The 16,189-nt window shown below is 47.0% G+C and overlaps 2 protein-coding genes across 8 annotated transcripts in view; one reads left to right on the top strand and one right to left on the bottom strand.

Moving 5' to 3' along the window:
• Positions 1-16,189, bottom strand: part of DOCK1 (dedicator of cytokinesis 1) — a 531,830-nt gene that overhangs the window by 253,415 nt on the left and 262,226 nt on the right. The window lies entirely within an intron of this gene.
• Positions 1-16,189, top strand: part of INSYN2A (inhibitory synaptic factor 2A) — a 59,382-nt gene that overhangs the window by 716 nt on the left and 42,477 nt on the right. The window lies entirely within an intron of this gene.

Below are 16,189 nucleotides of genomic sequence, written 5' to 3'. Positions count from 1 at the left end.
GGCGGCTCCCGGGGCCAGGACGCGCCGGTGCAGCCAGGAGCGGACCGGGCGGCGGGCGAGGTTATGCAACTGCATCTGGCGCGGCCGGGTCGCCGAGGGGCGTCTGGCAACTTTGGCGACGGCCTGGGAGGAGCGGGGCTGCATGTCTACGCTGTCGGTTCTAGACAAACGCCACAGCCTCCTGAGCGCCCGAGAGCCCTGGCCAGGCAGAACTGGGGGATCGCGGGCGGCCGCGTCCCCGGAACGTTTCGAGGTGTTTAAGTATTTTCCAAACTAAAGCGAACTGGCAAGTACGGCTGATTAACTTCGGGGCGGGGGTGGGGGGTGGGGTGGGGATAAGTCCGAGCAGAAGGGCCCTGACGCCGGCCGCGAAGGAGAGGAGCGAGCGGGAGCGAAGGCAGATGCCCACGTGAAATGCCCATTTCCTCCCGTGGCGCCAGGGCTCGCTCGGGTTGGCACTTTCGCGGGGCCGCGGGCCCGGGTCGGTGCCCGCGGGCCTTCGGGGTGCGCGGCATCCCGTGTCAGCCCGGGACAGGCGTGGGAAACCAACCAATGCTGCAGAGGGAGCGAGCGAGCTTGCTGGCGGGCGAGGGCAAGAGGGAGGAGGGTGCCCGCGGGCCGGCCCGGGGCCGGGGCAGCGCCTGGAGCCCAAAGTCAAGAGCGAGAGTCTGCGTCTTGCTGGTTCATGCTCAGGGTTCCCAGCTGGCGTCTCCAGCGCCGGGATGAAGAACCTGTCCCTGTGACCTCAGCGTTCTACTACCCAGAAATATGCCATGGGCAGATGGAGCTGGCGATAAGGGGATGCCAGGAGTGGGGGAGGAGAGGCGCCTCTGGAGTAAATAGGGGAGAAAGTAGGTGTTTTTTGGCTCATCTACAGAGCAGGGCTTCTGCCCCCGACCCCTTTCCCGCCGCAGGTCTGTGCCTGGGGGCTGGAGCCCCAGAAGGCAGTAGAGCAGTTTAATATGACCTTGTCTGCTTAGGCGCTTAAATCCTGCGGAAGCATCCTGAGGTGAACTGGCCAGAGTGGGAAGGAACTTTGGGCTAGCCCTGCCTTGGCCACCAACGCACACTAGCATTTCACAGGACTACAGCTCAGACTAGCAGAGGGTCGGGTCCATGCGCTGGGAGGTTTTCCCTCGCACAGGGACTGGCTAGGGGTTACCTGTCCACATGCCAGTGGGGGACTGTCAAGGTTAGAGCGAAGGGGACTCGACTGAAAAATCCCACCCAAGTCACCTGACCTGGGCCATTCCCAGCGAGTCGTACATGTATGAAAGTGCTCTAACGCTGTTAAGCTTATGCCACAGAGCGAGCAGAAAGTAACCATCGTTTCACTTTGCAGAGGCGGAAAGTGCTGGTTTGTACTATTCACGTTGTGCTATTTATTGCATTCGTATCCTGTTGAATGTTACTTTCCAAAGAAAAGTTCATATTTCTCCTTGCCTCTTTGTTGTTGTTGTTGTTGTTGTTGTTGTTGTTGCAAGAATGATTAGCAAATGGGCACAAGCATCTCAAAGGAAAAATGGAAGGCCTGCCATCTGCATGCCTCACCAGATATTAGTAATTTACTACCCATGTTTACTACTTACATTAGGTGGCACTGCTACTCATGATGGTTTTATTGGAGGCGCATGTGGATAAAAAATGTCTAGCACAGCTATCGCTAATTGCATGATTTTGCATAAATTATGCTAGCTACAGAGAGTTTGGGCTTTTCTTCACCCAATTCACCATTTCCTTAAAGACAGAAGGATTCTGTTTAATTTCTTTAGCCAAATGAAAGACCTCTGCTTAAAGACAGGATGCCCTTGAAACGCAGAGTATGCCTTTGAACTTCCTACAGTTGTCACGACTTCATTTTTTGTTACTGTGATTAGGACTTGGAGCTTTTACTTCAATCAGGCCCATTATCCGATTGACGAGCACAAATACTGGTTAAGAAATAGGCAAAGAAGGCAAAAGCCGGAGAGTTCCAGGCTTTGCACAAATCGCTTCCAAAAAGCCCCGTGGAAAGTTAGATACCCTTATTACTCTGTTTACCCGGGGGGCTTCTCTGTTCTGCCACAATTGTTTTCCCCATGGCAGAATAGAGGATTTTTGTCTTGTTTTTCCCTCGATCAAGAAAAAAAAAAAAAATGCAAGTAAACAAGCACGTAACTGAAAGGCTTGTGCATGAAAGGCATCAGTCTACCAGGAAGACTCCTACACATTGAAATAAGCAGTCAGAAAATAAAAATGATTCTCAGAACAGTTGATCACAGCAGACCAGCTGGACAGATGCGTTCACTTAGCTAGACATTTGTATTCTCCTGGCTGTTCCAACCCATGGCTGTCTCATTTAGAGCAGCAACTACTGAGCTCTCTTGTATGAGATTAGTTACTGTTGGGGACAGGCTACTTCCCGGGGAATGACGATGAAGAAATCACAGCTAGACGGCACAGCGATGGGTCTACGGACCAGCATCCGCGGAGGAAGGCAGGGGCAGGGGCAGTGGGGATTTGGTATCCTGGAGCTCTGGACCAGCCCACCAGACACCTGAGCAGGTAACACGTCAAGGCTGCTACGTAACCGATCCGGTGGTTAACCAAAAAAAAGCATGTCTATTTGAGGCAAACCACAGTCATCTGGGAGAAAGGGAGGTTATTAGGGTTCCCCAAACAAAACTGGCATCTTTTTTAAACAGTTCCTTCATAAATGTGAAGAACCCTTCCCCACCGTAATTCCATTGAGACCTTCGCTTCCAGCCCCAAATTAGCTGACATAATTTATGAAGCAGATCCTTCTCAGTCTCCTCACATATTTGATTTTAATATTTCATAACATTATGGAGCGACTTCAATATTTTAAAGGAAAATTTAATATGATTGATATTACATGACAACACTTTTATTACCGTGAAATTCGCATACAAACATTTGGATAAGCCTTTCTTCGATATTTGAGCTCACTTATAGCATAAACATAGTAAAACATCATAATTTTTCATCCATTTATTTTTTAGTTTATGTATTTGGAGAGAGAGCGCACACACGCGCGCAAGCAGAGGAGGAGCAGAGAGAGAGAATCCCAAGCAGGCCATGCGCTCTTAATGGGGCTCAATCCCATGAACCGTGAGATCATGACCCGAGCCAAAATCAAGAGTCAGATGCTTAACCGACTGAGCCACCATAGTCCATTTACTTTAAAAGTTGCGCATCTTATGTATTAAGGTCAGAGGAGTGGATTGGTACCAAGTTGTGGGGACCCTGCCGGGATTCATATAAACAAACTGTTGAGACGTCATCTCACGTTAAACGCCAACCCATACAAAGTACAGGTTCGAACCTCTGGACCATGTATCATACTGTATCTGCCTCAGATCCAGAGGCACCGAAGCGTCTCCAGGCAACCAAGAATCGTACCTCTCAGAGTAAGAGAAACCATAACTTCAGGACACATGTCCTGGTGCCAAATTCAATTCCTGATATAAAGTCAACCAGCATTTCCTCTACCATAAGCCATCAGGATATTCAGCGTGGGTCTGAGTCTGTGCACTTCAGACATCATTCATACCATAATGAATGAGCTGAGGGGCTTCGAGGTATACAGAGATATTATCAAGAGACAAACTGCTGATCTAAAATAAAAACAAAACACTCTAACCTGATAGTTCTGTGTCTTTCTGCTGAGTGCATATTCTCAGCTCTAATTGGGACAGAGAGAAAATTAATTTGAATATAGAAAAGCAGCTATTAGGGACAAGAAGGATCGTGTTTCCAAAATACACACCTTTTCACTAATACCATATTTAAAAGGAATTGGAAAAGAAATATCCCCGAAGTCAATATTCGTGAATATTGCTTTTCTAGTATATTGATCGGATTATCCAGAGTACTGTACATCCACATTACTCTCTTTACCACGTCATCTTGCTGTTACTCAGGTGTGGGTCAGAAAAGATCAGAGAGGGGATCAGGCTGGCACACTACGTTCACCTGAGTTACGCTCTTATAGCCATGACCGGGGCAAGGAAATTTTTTAAAGATGGTAACACCATGGCAAGATGCTAATCAAAGTTTATGCTGCAGTTACTATGGAAAATTCCAATTCAGTCCTTAATAATCTAGCCTTGGGCATAAAATGGAATGCCGTAAACTATAGCATACGAGGGACATGAGAAGGACTTTGGGAGGCCACAAATGCTGCACAAAGAAAAGCTGCTCTCCTCAGTACTCCAGAGGGAATGAGGGGGAAGGGAGGCTGATGGCCTCAGCTGCTCATTTCGGCTGCTCAGGTGAAGCAACGACCGTGGAGATACATCACATTCACGTTCAACCTCCGTGAAACTGACCAGTCTCTGTTCGTCATTTCAGTGGTGACGTGGGTCCCTCCACACTGGTTGTTCCCCGGGAAGCATGTGTATGTCAACTTCTCGTTTCTTTATCTTTTCCATGTGTCCTTAGTGGCTAGACTAAACACCTTAGGTCATCTTTAACTTGCTTTAGGAAATCTGCTTGCTTTCATAGTAAGTGGCTTCCGTGTCCTTGGAAATGTACTGGAATTATAAAACCTGGGTTCTGAAAAATGGGCACACATAAGGAAGGTAGACTGACAGGAGGATGGTTTTGTCTACAAAGGACTGCTCGTTCATGGAAATGTACTGAGCAGTAGCAGCAGTGGCCAGGACAATGTGTGAGTGTCACAAAACCAAGTGACGGGTTCCTCAAGAAGCTCCAGTCCAGGAGGGCGAAAGGAGGTGGGAGGCAGAATCAGGATAGGACAGACCACACACGTGGAGGTACCCAAGAGAAAGCAACACCCTGGCTGGGACGAAGGTTGAGATTGGACCCCCGAGCCCAGCACATGCAAATCCTGGAGCTGAAGCCCATTCGTCACGTGCTCAGAGCTGGAGATCTGTACGGAAAGAGTGAGAAGCGACACCAGGCAAAGGTGCAGGGGTGAGGATCGGAGAGTGAAGAAGGTGTGTGAGCCAGTTGAAGGTAGAACCGGTAGGACAGGAATGGCCTCCACTCACTAGCTATGGGTAAAGGGTGAATGCTTTGAACGGTTAACATACATGTCCAGAAGACTGAGTCTTGTTAGCTAGAGATGAACCAGATGAAAGGGTATAACAGGGGAGAATTAACTGGTACCAAGGGTGAGTGGTGGCATTAGGGAGAGATGTCAGGGGACAGCTGTGAGAGAAATATCCCACACGGCAAATCTCTATAACATGGCAACATGAAGACGGGATTCAAGATACCACCAGGGTGGTGGGTGATATAGATGGAAACAGGGAAGTCAGGGAACCAGCAGGTATGGGGGAAAAGATGTGATGACCATTAGAAAGTTGACTTTGAGTTTCGAACCAGAAATACTATTTCAAAAAAATACAGTTGCATCATCTTCTGAGAACCAACGTGAGAAATACTTTCAAAGAAGAGAATGAAAATGGAGTAAAGGATTCACAAGACAAAGAAATTCTTGAAGGACTAAGAATAGTATTACCTAATAACAGATGCTTAATAAATATTTAATGAGGCTACTAACAACAAACCTCATCAATGATTTTGCTAGAAATTCAGGGAATCCAGATTGAACAATAATTTTTCTCTTTCACTTGAAGTTGCACATTTTTTGTAGTAGAAATTAAAAGGAAATACATGAGAGGGTGGTAAAAAGGAAGCCTGCTTCTAGAAATGGACAGTCCTCACACCTGGCTACACGGTATTTAGGCAAGAAAAAGGAACCCAAGACTTGGGTTTTTCTACCACCAGACTCAACCTTAGAGTTTTCTTTGGTAAAAATTCACTTGGGTAGAAACTGAGTTTCTAAAGGAAGAAAGTGTTTGAGTTTCATGGCCTAGTACTAGAATAAAAGAACAACAAGGAGAACTGAGAAATTCTAACACCTCAATCAGACACATACAATGTTCCTATACCCCCAAACCATTTTTTTGGTTGGAAGGAACTTTCACTACCGCTTTACCAAAATATTGGAGAGTTCATAGAGTCAACTGAAGGCTGACTGGAAGATATCTATCTGCCTCTCGGCCTTGACCTCACAACTCAGTTTCACATCATGACATCAACTCCGTGGATCTTTGGGCCAGGCTCATCAATTTATCACTTCCTTGTTACCAATACCAGAGTGCTGCACAAAGACTCGCCCTCTTTCTTTTTCCTTCGTTGAAATCACATGGCATAATTGGCCAGTTTCCTGTTAATCACGCACTTGAGTCTCACACAGCTCAGAGAAGTGTGGACGGGAATCATTCCCAAGAAAAGTTCGTGCCACATGCCGGTGTAGAGAATTTGAAATTTAAAAAATACCGTCAGGCCGTATTTTTCATTTGACTTTTCCAGTCATCGAAGAGCCCAGTGAGAACTGCCTTTCTCGATCACTTCCTGTGTGTGTTTGTTTTAATGGCGGCTGTCAGCTTGGTGGCTTCACAGACGTGGTTTCAATCCTTGCTTAAGTTGCTTTGTTCCTGTTCTTTATATTTGTCTCTGTATATGAAGTTAACTCTCCTTTAAGTATAACTCCACTTTATTTATTGTGTCTACCGGATTTGCTAGTGTGCCAAAAATACCCAGGGTGAGGCTGAATGATGGAATTTATTGCATGGTCGGAACACTGGGTCTATGAAAATATCGCCCACTCTTACTGAGCGGAGGAAGCGCGGGGCAGGTCCTCTGTGGCGCAGGGTCAGCCGCCGAGTGAGTGTTAGAGAATGGACCTTCAGCCAGGGCTCCAGGTTCTAGCGACCATTAAATCGCTCCTAGCGATCATTAAATGCCACATCGAAGCACCAGTTCTAACTCTAGACCTGAAGAGTCAGTGAGAGGGACCAATGGTGTGCCCGGCTTGGGAAAAAAAAAACAAAAAAAAAAAACTAAGACAAGTATAGACTTTTATTCATCCACTCGAGGTTGAAACCTTCAAGCATGTTTCTGTCAAGGACTGAACTTGGTGTCGCCCACACGCATAACATGTTCTAAGTGTGTTGTTCGTATCAGCATCCCCTTCGCCACCAGAGACGGCATCACCAGAACCGCACTCTGAGGGTTTTAAAGGCACCGACCGGGGCGCCTGGGTGGCGCAGTCGGTTAAGCGTCCGACTTCAGCCAGGTCACGATCTCGCGGTCCGTGAGTTTGAGCCCCGCGTCGGGCTCTGGGCTGATGGCTCAGAGCCTGGAGCCTGTTTCCGATTCTGTGTCTCCCTCTCTCGCTGCCCCTCCCCCGTTCATGCTCTGTCTCTCTCTGTCCCAAAAATAAATAAACATTGGGAAAAAAAAAAAAAAAAGGCACCGACCGACTGAGCCCTCGTCCCAGATCGGAGTGTTGAGAGCAATGTCTAGGCGACGCTGTCTGCACCTGCCCCCCCCCCCCCCCCGCCAATTCTGACGGTTACTATCCGTGTGGCTATGGGCACTGACTTGCCATCAGTGCCTCGATGTCTCCACCTTTATAAAAAATGGAAACCTCAGGGCGCCCGGGTGGCTCAGTTGGTTGAGCGTCGAACTCTTGATTCCAAGCTCAAGAGGTGATCTCGCGGTTCCTGGGTTCGAGCCCCGCTTTAGACTCTGCGCTGACAGCACAGCGCCCGCTTGAGATTCTCTCTCCTTCTCCTCTCTGCCCCTGCCCTGTTCTCCCTCTCTAAAAAATAAATAAATAAACTTTAAAACAACAGCAACAACAGTAACTGGGAACCTCTCCTTCTGAGAGAGTTTGGAGAACGCATTGTTAGAACATACATAAAGCACAAAAGGGTAACTAATCTGTGCCAAGCATCACAGAAGTATTAACTCTTATTTTGTGATCCCCCCAGGCTGTGTAACATGCTCTAGATTCTAGGCTGATTCAAGGAAGGGCCGGAACTCAATCAGGCAGTCAGTCTCTACACCCCAGTTCTTAACGATCGTAGGAGAAAACACACACAGGAATCGCTATGTCCAGAAAAGCCGAGAGTGTGAGAATCTTAAATAGATGATCTTGAGTACTCCCCCTCCAATGTATAAGCCCAGATCTCAAAGCCCAGATCCATGGTTAGGGAGAGCTTTCCCCAGCCGTGGGATTCCTAGGAAGGGACAGAATTCGAGATGTTTTACATCCCCAACCAGAAATGTCAAAAGAACAGAGGTGTGAAGATGCCATATTCCTATTAGCCTGCCAGGTGCCAATTTCTTTGGAATCTGCCGTTCAGTAATCAGTCCACAAGGCAGCGGTGACAACCAAACGGCCCCTTATTCTAAACCCTGACAAATGACTGGCCACTCACTGTCCCTCTGCAGAATGTGAGTCCACCCCCACCGCAGGCCCCACCTTGCTAGCCATGGCCTGGGCAGTGCTGGTGACCAACCCCGCATTTGGCTGTGCCCCAGGTTCATTCTGGACAAAATGGAAGGGGCTGGCCGTGCCCGCCCCCCTGGGACATCACTCACTATTCCTTTCATTCAATAAATATTTACAGGTACCTTTATGTACCCCGTGTTGCTCTGTGCTTTAGCGATACGGTGGCGAAGAGAAGAGAATGAGGGGGTGGGGAGGAAAACAAGACAAAACATGCGGCCTGGAGGCTCTGCATGATGGATGATGACATCCATCTCTGCCGCCCCGTCTCCGTCCCCAGAAATTCTGACTGATCTGGACTGGGGTGGGGACTGATAGATTTTATTCTAGAAAGATGGGCACAGGGGTAGAACCCTTAAGGAGGATCATGTCTCTCTGTTTCCTGTGGAAGCACAGCCTCCATCCAGTCTCTTCTACGTATCTGAAAATGCTTAAAAAAAAAAAAAAAAAAAAAAGAAACAAACCAACAAACCCCAAAACTTGTAAAAGATTCCACTTCTTTAACACCTCTGCTCCGGTCCACAGCTTCAAGAAGGCCAAAGCAAAGAGGGGTCGCTTAAGGTTTTGGAAAGATTCATGTTTTCCTTTGAAAAAGTACTTTTAGGGTTGTGATGTATGCAGAGACTCGCTTCCTGATCATCAGCACTGCTTACTCACTATGGAGCTAACTTGTCTCCACGAACCTACAGAATCCGTCCCCACCGTCCGGTCCCTCTCTCCCAAGCCTCGCGAAGGGAAAGGCCATCCGATCCAGGAGGGTCTCGGAGAGATTTAAAGGCAGAAGCAGAACCCAGACATATAAACTGAAATTAGGATTATTCACTAGGTTTAACACTTCACTTACTGTGTTGGGGGCTTCATAGAACATGAAGCCGTATGATGTCCTACCTCAGATGCCTGTCCTAGCCTGGATAAGCGGTCAGGCTCCATTCTGGAGAGGAGGAGAAGGGGCCGCTCCAACGGCCCCTGAAAGAGAATCAAATAGCTGACGGCAGGGGCTCCAAGTAACAGCAAGCAGGATGTGACGTGGTTTACTGGGACTAACTTCCCTGAGGATCAGCCTTCCTCTCCTGTGTCTGTCTGTGGGTCCATCTGTGTGGCTGTCACCCTCACGTTCCCCCCCCACTCTCCTATTTCCTCATTCCCCTGTTCCTTCCTGTCTATATTCATCATGAACAAAAAGTCGTGCAGGATTACATTCCTAAGTACCGATTTTATATATTGAGTACAATTTCACATAGCGTGTACTCAATTCAAAGTAAGGAGAAATTGGGGCGCCTGGGTGGCGCAGTCGGTTAAGCGTCCGACTTCAGCCAGGTCACGATCTCGCGGTCCGTGAGTTCGAGCCCCGCGTCGGGCTCTGGGCTGATGGCTCAGAGCCTGGAGCCTGTTTCCGATTCTGTGTCTCCCTCTCTCTCTGCCCCTCCCCCGTTCATGCTCTGTCTCTCTCTCTCCCAAAAATAAATAAACGTTGAAAAAAAAAACAAAGTAAGGAGAAATGAAAGGGGTTTGTTTCATTCAAAAGCCGTGTGCCCAACATACCCTTCTGAAGTCACCGGACTCAAAGGTGTGCTCCAGACCTTCCATGGATCCCCACCCCCACCCCCTGCAGGCCAATGGCTCCCCCCCTCTGTAGCAAAAACCACAGTCCAGTTAGAAGGCTGAGATTAGCGAGATTCCACACTTTTAAATGTTTTTGTTATCCCAAGCTATTGCAATTTTTGAATTAAATTCTTACTGAATCCTACCACTGCTGTGTCCCACTTTCGAGAACAAAGCTGGATAACGTAAGAACTAATAGCAGGCCCCAGCAAGTCATACTTACTACAACACGTGTCGTTAGGGGCCCCACCGTACCTCATGGTTAAATATACCATCCGGCTGACCCTCGAGCAACATGGGTCTGAACTGTGCGGGTCCATTTATAGGTGAGTTTTGGGGTTTTGTTTTTCGATACCATACTGTAAATGTACATAAGTGTACTTTTTTCTTCCTCATAATTTTGTTGGTCACATTTTCTTTTCTCTAGTTTATTGTGAGAATACAGAATATAATACATAACACATATAAAATGTGTTAATCAGTGTTATGTTATCAGTAAGGCTTTCAGTCAACAGTAAGCTATTAGCAGTTAAGTTTGGGGGGGGGGCGTGAAAAGTGACGTGCAGATTTTTGACTATGCGGGGTTTGGCGTCCTTAAAGTCTCGCGTGGTTGATGCATACACCATTTCTGAACCATATACTCATTTCTGCGAGTGTATGGGTCATCTCTTTCACGTCTACAGGCGAAGAAGAAAATTTAAGGTAATACTTTGTAACACCCCAACTCAAGATAGTTATGCCAAGATTCAGAAGATAAAAATCTCAGCATGGTTTTACTTATGAACCTCAGGAAACCGTATCCTTCTCCCATCCACCCATTTAATTCCTACCCAGGTTTCAGAAAACAGCCACATTCCACCTGATCTGAAGATTCAGGTAACGCAGAAAGTATCCTTAGAAGCCACCAATATGATATACCCATCTTTAGCCTTCTAAAAATCCACGGGGAAGGCCCCAGCTGTGAGGATACTGTGGTGTATATCATTATATTCGTAGACCAATTACGTATCAAAGCTGACTGAGTTCAGGAGAGAAGAGGTGCTTAGAGGGACCTCGTCTACAATCACTTATATTTGTGTAAGGAGAGAATTGACACGCATCAAAGGGAAGTGACTCAGCCGTTAGGCCGGTTCTTGCGCATCTCCTGGGGAGGCACAGTGGGCTGGTGCTATCGGTAGACGCACGTCTTTCCCCAGAACTGTGCCTCATTTTCCTGTGTGCCCAGCACCTGGTGTGGTGCCGGGTCACCCCAGACACGCAGGTGCTACCCCTCGTGTCAGTGAAGGCAGCGTGAGGACTGGAGAAGCCAGAGAAGGTAGGGGTGGAACTGGACCGTCAAAACGAGACCACCTGGGGAAAGCAGGTGAGAAGCATGGTCCTGGAGCAGGAGCCACAGGACCTGAAGACACAAAGCAGGGACTGCCCACGGTATGTTCTAGAGACAGTGCAGGAACTCGAAGCCTGGATGAGCAGAACCTCCAGGATGGAGGATAGAGAGCCAAGGGCAGGGGATGTGAGAACACGAAGGTCAGGGTGGGAGCAGTGGGAACAGAAAGGAAGAAGCCCACAGGTAAAGGAACAGGAAGGAAAAACAAAAATCACTGGGACCTAGAGAAGACTGGCTTCGAAGAATTAAATTAGAGAATGAATCAGGCAAAGTACTGCCAGCACCTGCTAGGGTGACCTCACAATGGACAGCAAGGGACTCACCACCATCCTAAGTTGGGAGACGCGTCTTTAGACGCCATCGCAAGCCACGTTCAGTCCTGTATGTAATACTAGGTACCTTTGTTCCATGCGTGGCCAAGGGGAGCATAGTAGCTATGTTTCTGGGTTGAGTACGGACACCCCAGGATCTCAGGTCATGGTCTGTGGCCTCTTGTTAGGATTCTGTACAGTGGGCTCCTGGGGCAGTAATTTCTCTGTGTTCTGCTGTCCACTTATAAATAGAAACCGATCACAAGAAAGGCTCACTTCTCCCTTTCTTTCTTAGCTACCTCTGCAGTAAACTCAAGACCTCGCAAAGTCTATGGTTTGGCTAGGCCAAGGAAACACAGGAGACACACTACAGTGAAAAATACAAGGGAGATCCGTTTTGAGGGTAATAGATGGGCACTCACATGGTCTTGCCAGGAAGATAGATTGCATCTCCAACTCTAAATCATTGCAATTACAGTGACCGGTTACCTCCAAGCAGAAGCCCTGCCCTGGGGGGTTCCCAAACAGTATCTTGAGATTCAACTTTGAGAAACAGCAGGGAAATCATAAACTCTTCTGACATCCTTATTTTTTGGAAAAATCAACGTCCTAATTTTAGCTTAAGGATTTGTCATGAGTGAAGACATGCCATTCAGTAAAAAAAAAAAAAAACAAAAAACAAAAAACCAGATTCATCACAATGAGTAAGGCAAAACTACCCCGAAGTTCATTCACTATGTACATGTTTTCCACTGAGATTCCCATGAAGTCTAAGCATGGGAGGCCACCTAACTCCAACCTCTTTGGAGCTCCAAACTAACAACGATTGTTGCTTAATTACCTGGAGCCATCCAGGCAGGAGAGTAGGTGGGACGTTAGCTACCTTGATCTGTACGAACCAATGAGCTATATTCAAAGCTAGAGCTCTTACATTTAACATCGTGTCTAGTTGTCATGCCGACTGGGGAGAAGAGAGGAGCAGGCAAATTAGTTCCTTTTACTAATCTTACATGTGATTTTGGTGGGTTGTTGGAATCGGTTTTTCTGGACCCTCTTTGGACATTATCAATTAGCAAAGCTAACTGCCACAAATTAAAAATTTGTTCTCTACACTGATGTAACTTCTCACTTGGAGGAGGCATTTCTCCCAGTTGATTTTTGCCAACATCATAAAATTTTGCTAATTCATTTCTACTAATTTAGATTCCATTTGGACAGAGGATGAGCAAAGGTTAACATCAGTATAAGCTGAAGATCAAAGAACTAAGTAAATAGTGAAACAAATGAAGAAAAACGTCGGATTTGTTGAAGAGGGCCACGTTCTGATTTCTCTAAAGCCTCAACATCAGACCCCAAGCATCCATGTATAACACGGATGGTTCACTTCCTCTCATTAGACGGTTCCCCGCTCATTAGAAACAGGCCAGTGTGAGTCTGTGTGGCAATACTGATTTACATTATGTGGCCGAAGTAATTGACTGTAGGGTTTCTGTTGGTTGAAATGTGTTTATCTGAAATCACAGCTATGTGTGAGCTGGGGCCCCACCTCGGGTAGCTTTCCTTCTGCCACAAGCCTGCATGGAAGCTCCATGAGTGCCCCCTTTCCTTCCTTCTGGCTGGACGGTCATTGGTTCTTAATGATGGAGGCCTTACTGCAATATTCCACAAATCAAGGGAACGGGCCACGATTGGGTGGTTTTTCTGCCCACATGCCTTGGCGCTAAGGGAGCGGCCTCCTCCCTAAACTTTCAATCTCAGAGGGGTGTCGGTTTTCATTGGTTACCCCGTTTTAGTCCTCTGAATCAGTGACCTTTGAAGAAGTGAACAAATGTCTGGAAAAATATCATTTCAGTGTATTAAAGGAAATTAAATGGGATAATGAATCTAACTAAGACACAGTCCAAAATCTATAGCAGTTAGCTTTGCCCTGAGGAAGGGAGGACTTCTGTTAATAAGGAAGGCCTTAAACTTAACCATTTCACAACACAAACGAGTTCACTTAATGGGGGAGATCCTGTCCCTCTTTCCCTTCCCTCCGGGAAGCGGAGTGTTAAAGAAGGTAGGTTCATTCCCCCACTCCACCCCCACCCCGCCTCCGCCATTCTGACTGGCCTAATGTTCAGGCTTTCCCTCAGCATATGGAATAAAATGCTGACCCAATTAATCTTGAATTCCAGCCAGCATCTGTGACTCCAAGGTGTCTCAACAGCGGGAAAGCCACTAGAAAAACCAATAATATCATACAGTCCCCTTCCAGACTCTTGAGATTGCTTGCCTAGCTCTTTTGCTATCTCCACTGACTGAGGGGACACCAGGGGCTGTCTTGGCAAGGCCAAGGTGCTCAACAGCCCCCACGGTCAGTCAGCTGCATCATGCCACATAGATCACCACACAGCGCCAAACTGGAAACCTCCCGGTAGTGCAGACACGTTCAGAATGGAGCTAATCCAATGGAGAGTCTCCTGTCAGCTGCTGAGATCCCAGGTTACTTCAGAAAATAATGCAGACTATAGGTCAAATCCATTTCACGTCTAATTAAAACAGATGGCAGGTCTCACCCCAGCAGTGAGTTTGCTCAGAAACCGACGTATCTTCTACCAAACGCTGCTTCTCCTAACCTGTGCAAGCACACTTAGGTACACAGCTCTGTGCACACACGTGTGCACATCTGCACACGTACTCCACACGCTAACCCTTACATCAGTGCTTTGAAATTCATTCTCGTCCTTTATTCAAAGCTTCCTCCCAACAATAAAAGGTGACCTTTGGGAGGCTGCACGCACCCAAATCTAATCATTTCTGGGTTTTTCTTATTGTGATGCAAGTATGTGTAATTTCCAGCAGCCTCATCCTGTCATTCTGCCTGAGGTGCGGACTGACTTCGCCCTGCGGTTTTTAATTGGCAAACAACACGATAATATTAAGGCTCCCTCAACAAAAACTGGAAAACAGAAGGAAGAAGATAAATCTCCCCAAATGCCTGATCTTCACACACCACGACGGTGACCATGTTTGTTCATTTCCTTCCAGTACAATTTGGGAGACTGCTTTCTTTCACTTCACATTATTTCGTAAGTGTTTTTCTATGATACTAAATAATCTTTATAATTATCATTTTAATGGCCGCACTGAGTGAACGTACACCATAATTTACTTAACCGTTTACCTATTGTTAGGCATTTAGTTGTTTCCACTTATCACTCCTTGGGCTGGAAGGAACATTTTTATATAAGCTATTAATTTAAAGCAGCACGCAGAGATGACTCTCCATCACTAATCTAAAAATACAGGGTTTATATATTTACAACTCACATTTGATTATGCACTTTAATTTGAGGGTAATTAAGACATTTACATTCCAAACACTCCTCCACACCCCCAGCTCTCCCCGAGCCAGACGGGCTCAAGCGTGCCTCGCCACCTTCACCTCAAGACGACACAGTCCGATGACTTCCCAAACACAATTTTCTTATGAAAAATAAACTTTATGAACGCCTGCTGCTTTGGGACCAAGAGATTAACTCCAAGACCCAGAGCCCATGCTCCTCAGAGGTGACATAGCCAAGGCGAGCCATCGCTGAAAATGCCACTGTGGCCTCAGGAGGACCGCAACACTCTGGGTGGCCCTCACGGGCCTGAGTCTGTGCTCGGGCCCAGGTTTATTCCTGGGAACTACCTGCAGGTTCCCCGCATAACCCGCATAACCCGCACCCACATGCCTTGCGACAAACAGGCCAAGGAAGTCGCTGAGAGGAGGTCCAGCTGTTGGATGCTTTCTGAAGTTCATTGCAGGGCACTCACTTTAGAGGCTCCAGGTTTCCCTGGGCAGGACAGCAGGTCAATGCCCGGGATTTAGAGGGATGCAGGGTGGGGCCCTTGAGCTGTGGGACCCTCGCCGAATTAGGAAAGAAAAATCTGAAGCCTCAATTTCTCTATCTGCAGCTTGAGGATAGTAAGAGTGCCTCCCTTGGGAGGCTGTCCTGAGGGTCAAGGAGAAAATCCAAGTGAAGTGCAGAGAATGTTAGCATTTGTTTAGAAGCAGGAGGACATGTGGACTGCACGCTGACCTCGCGCCGTGACGGGTGCACACTCATGCGCTGAATGAACGAAGGGATGATGAATGAATACAATGTGCCAGAAACCTCGATTTATGGAATGTCTTCTCTGGAACACCTGATGTCCTTTCACGACAAAACCGTTTCCTTAACCATCATTACCAGCCTGAGCACCGCCCCCCCCCCAATAAACAGAAAGTGAACCCCCCAGAAAGGTGTAACCATTTAATATGAAAGTAATTCTCAGTGTCCAGGAAAATTCCATCCTAAAGCTTTAGAGTAAATGCCACCCAGCCATCAAAAGGTGTGCAGATCACCATCTGAGGTCCAAATAAGTCAACAACAAGAACTCCTTGATGTCTTTTCTTATTGGTGAGATTAAGACAATTCCATTTCTAGTTAAAAACGAATTCATCAACAAACTACACTGAGCAAAAGAATCTGAAGTATCACCATCATTTTTACTAATAAGAAAATGATTTTTATATACTCAGCAACTCCC

Source organism: Leopardus geoffroyi, chromosome D2 (assembly GCF_018350155.1).
Source record: "Leopardus geoffroyi isolate Oge1 chromosome D2, O.geoffroyi_Oge1_pat1.0, whole genome shotgun sequence".
Taxonomy (NCBI): domain Eukaryota; kingdom Metazoa; phylum Chordata; class Mammalia; order Carnivora; family Felidae; genus Leopardus; species Leopardus geoffroyi.
The sequence above is the reverse complement of the archived record's forward strand: the minus strand, read 5'-3'. Positions and strand labels throughout refer to the sequence as shown.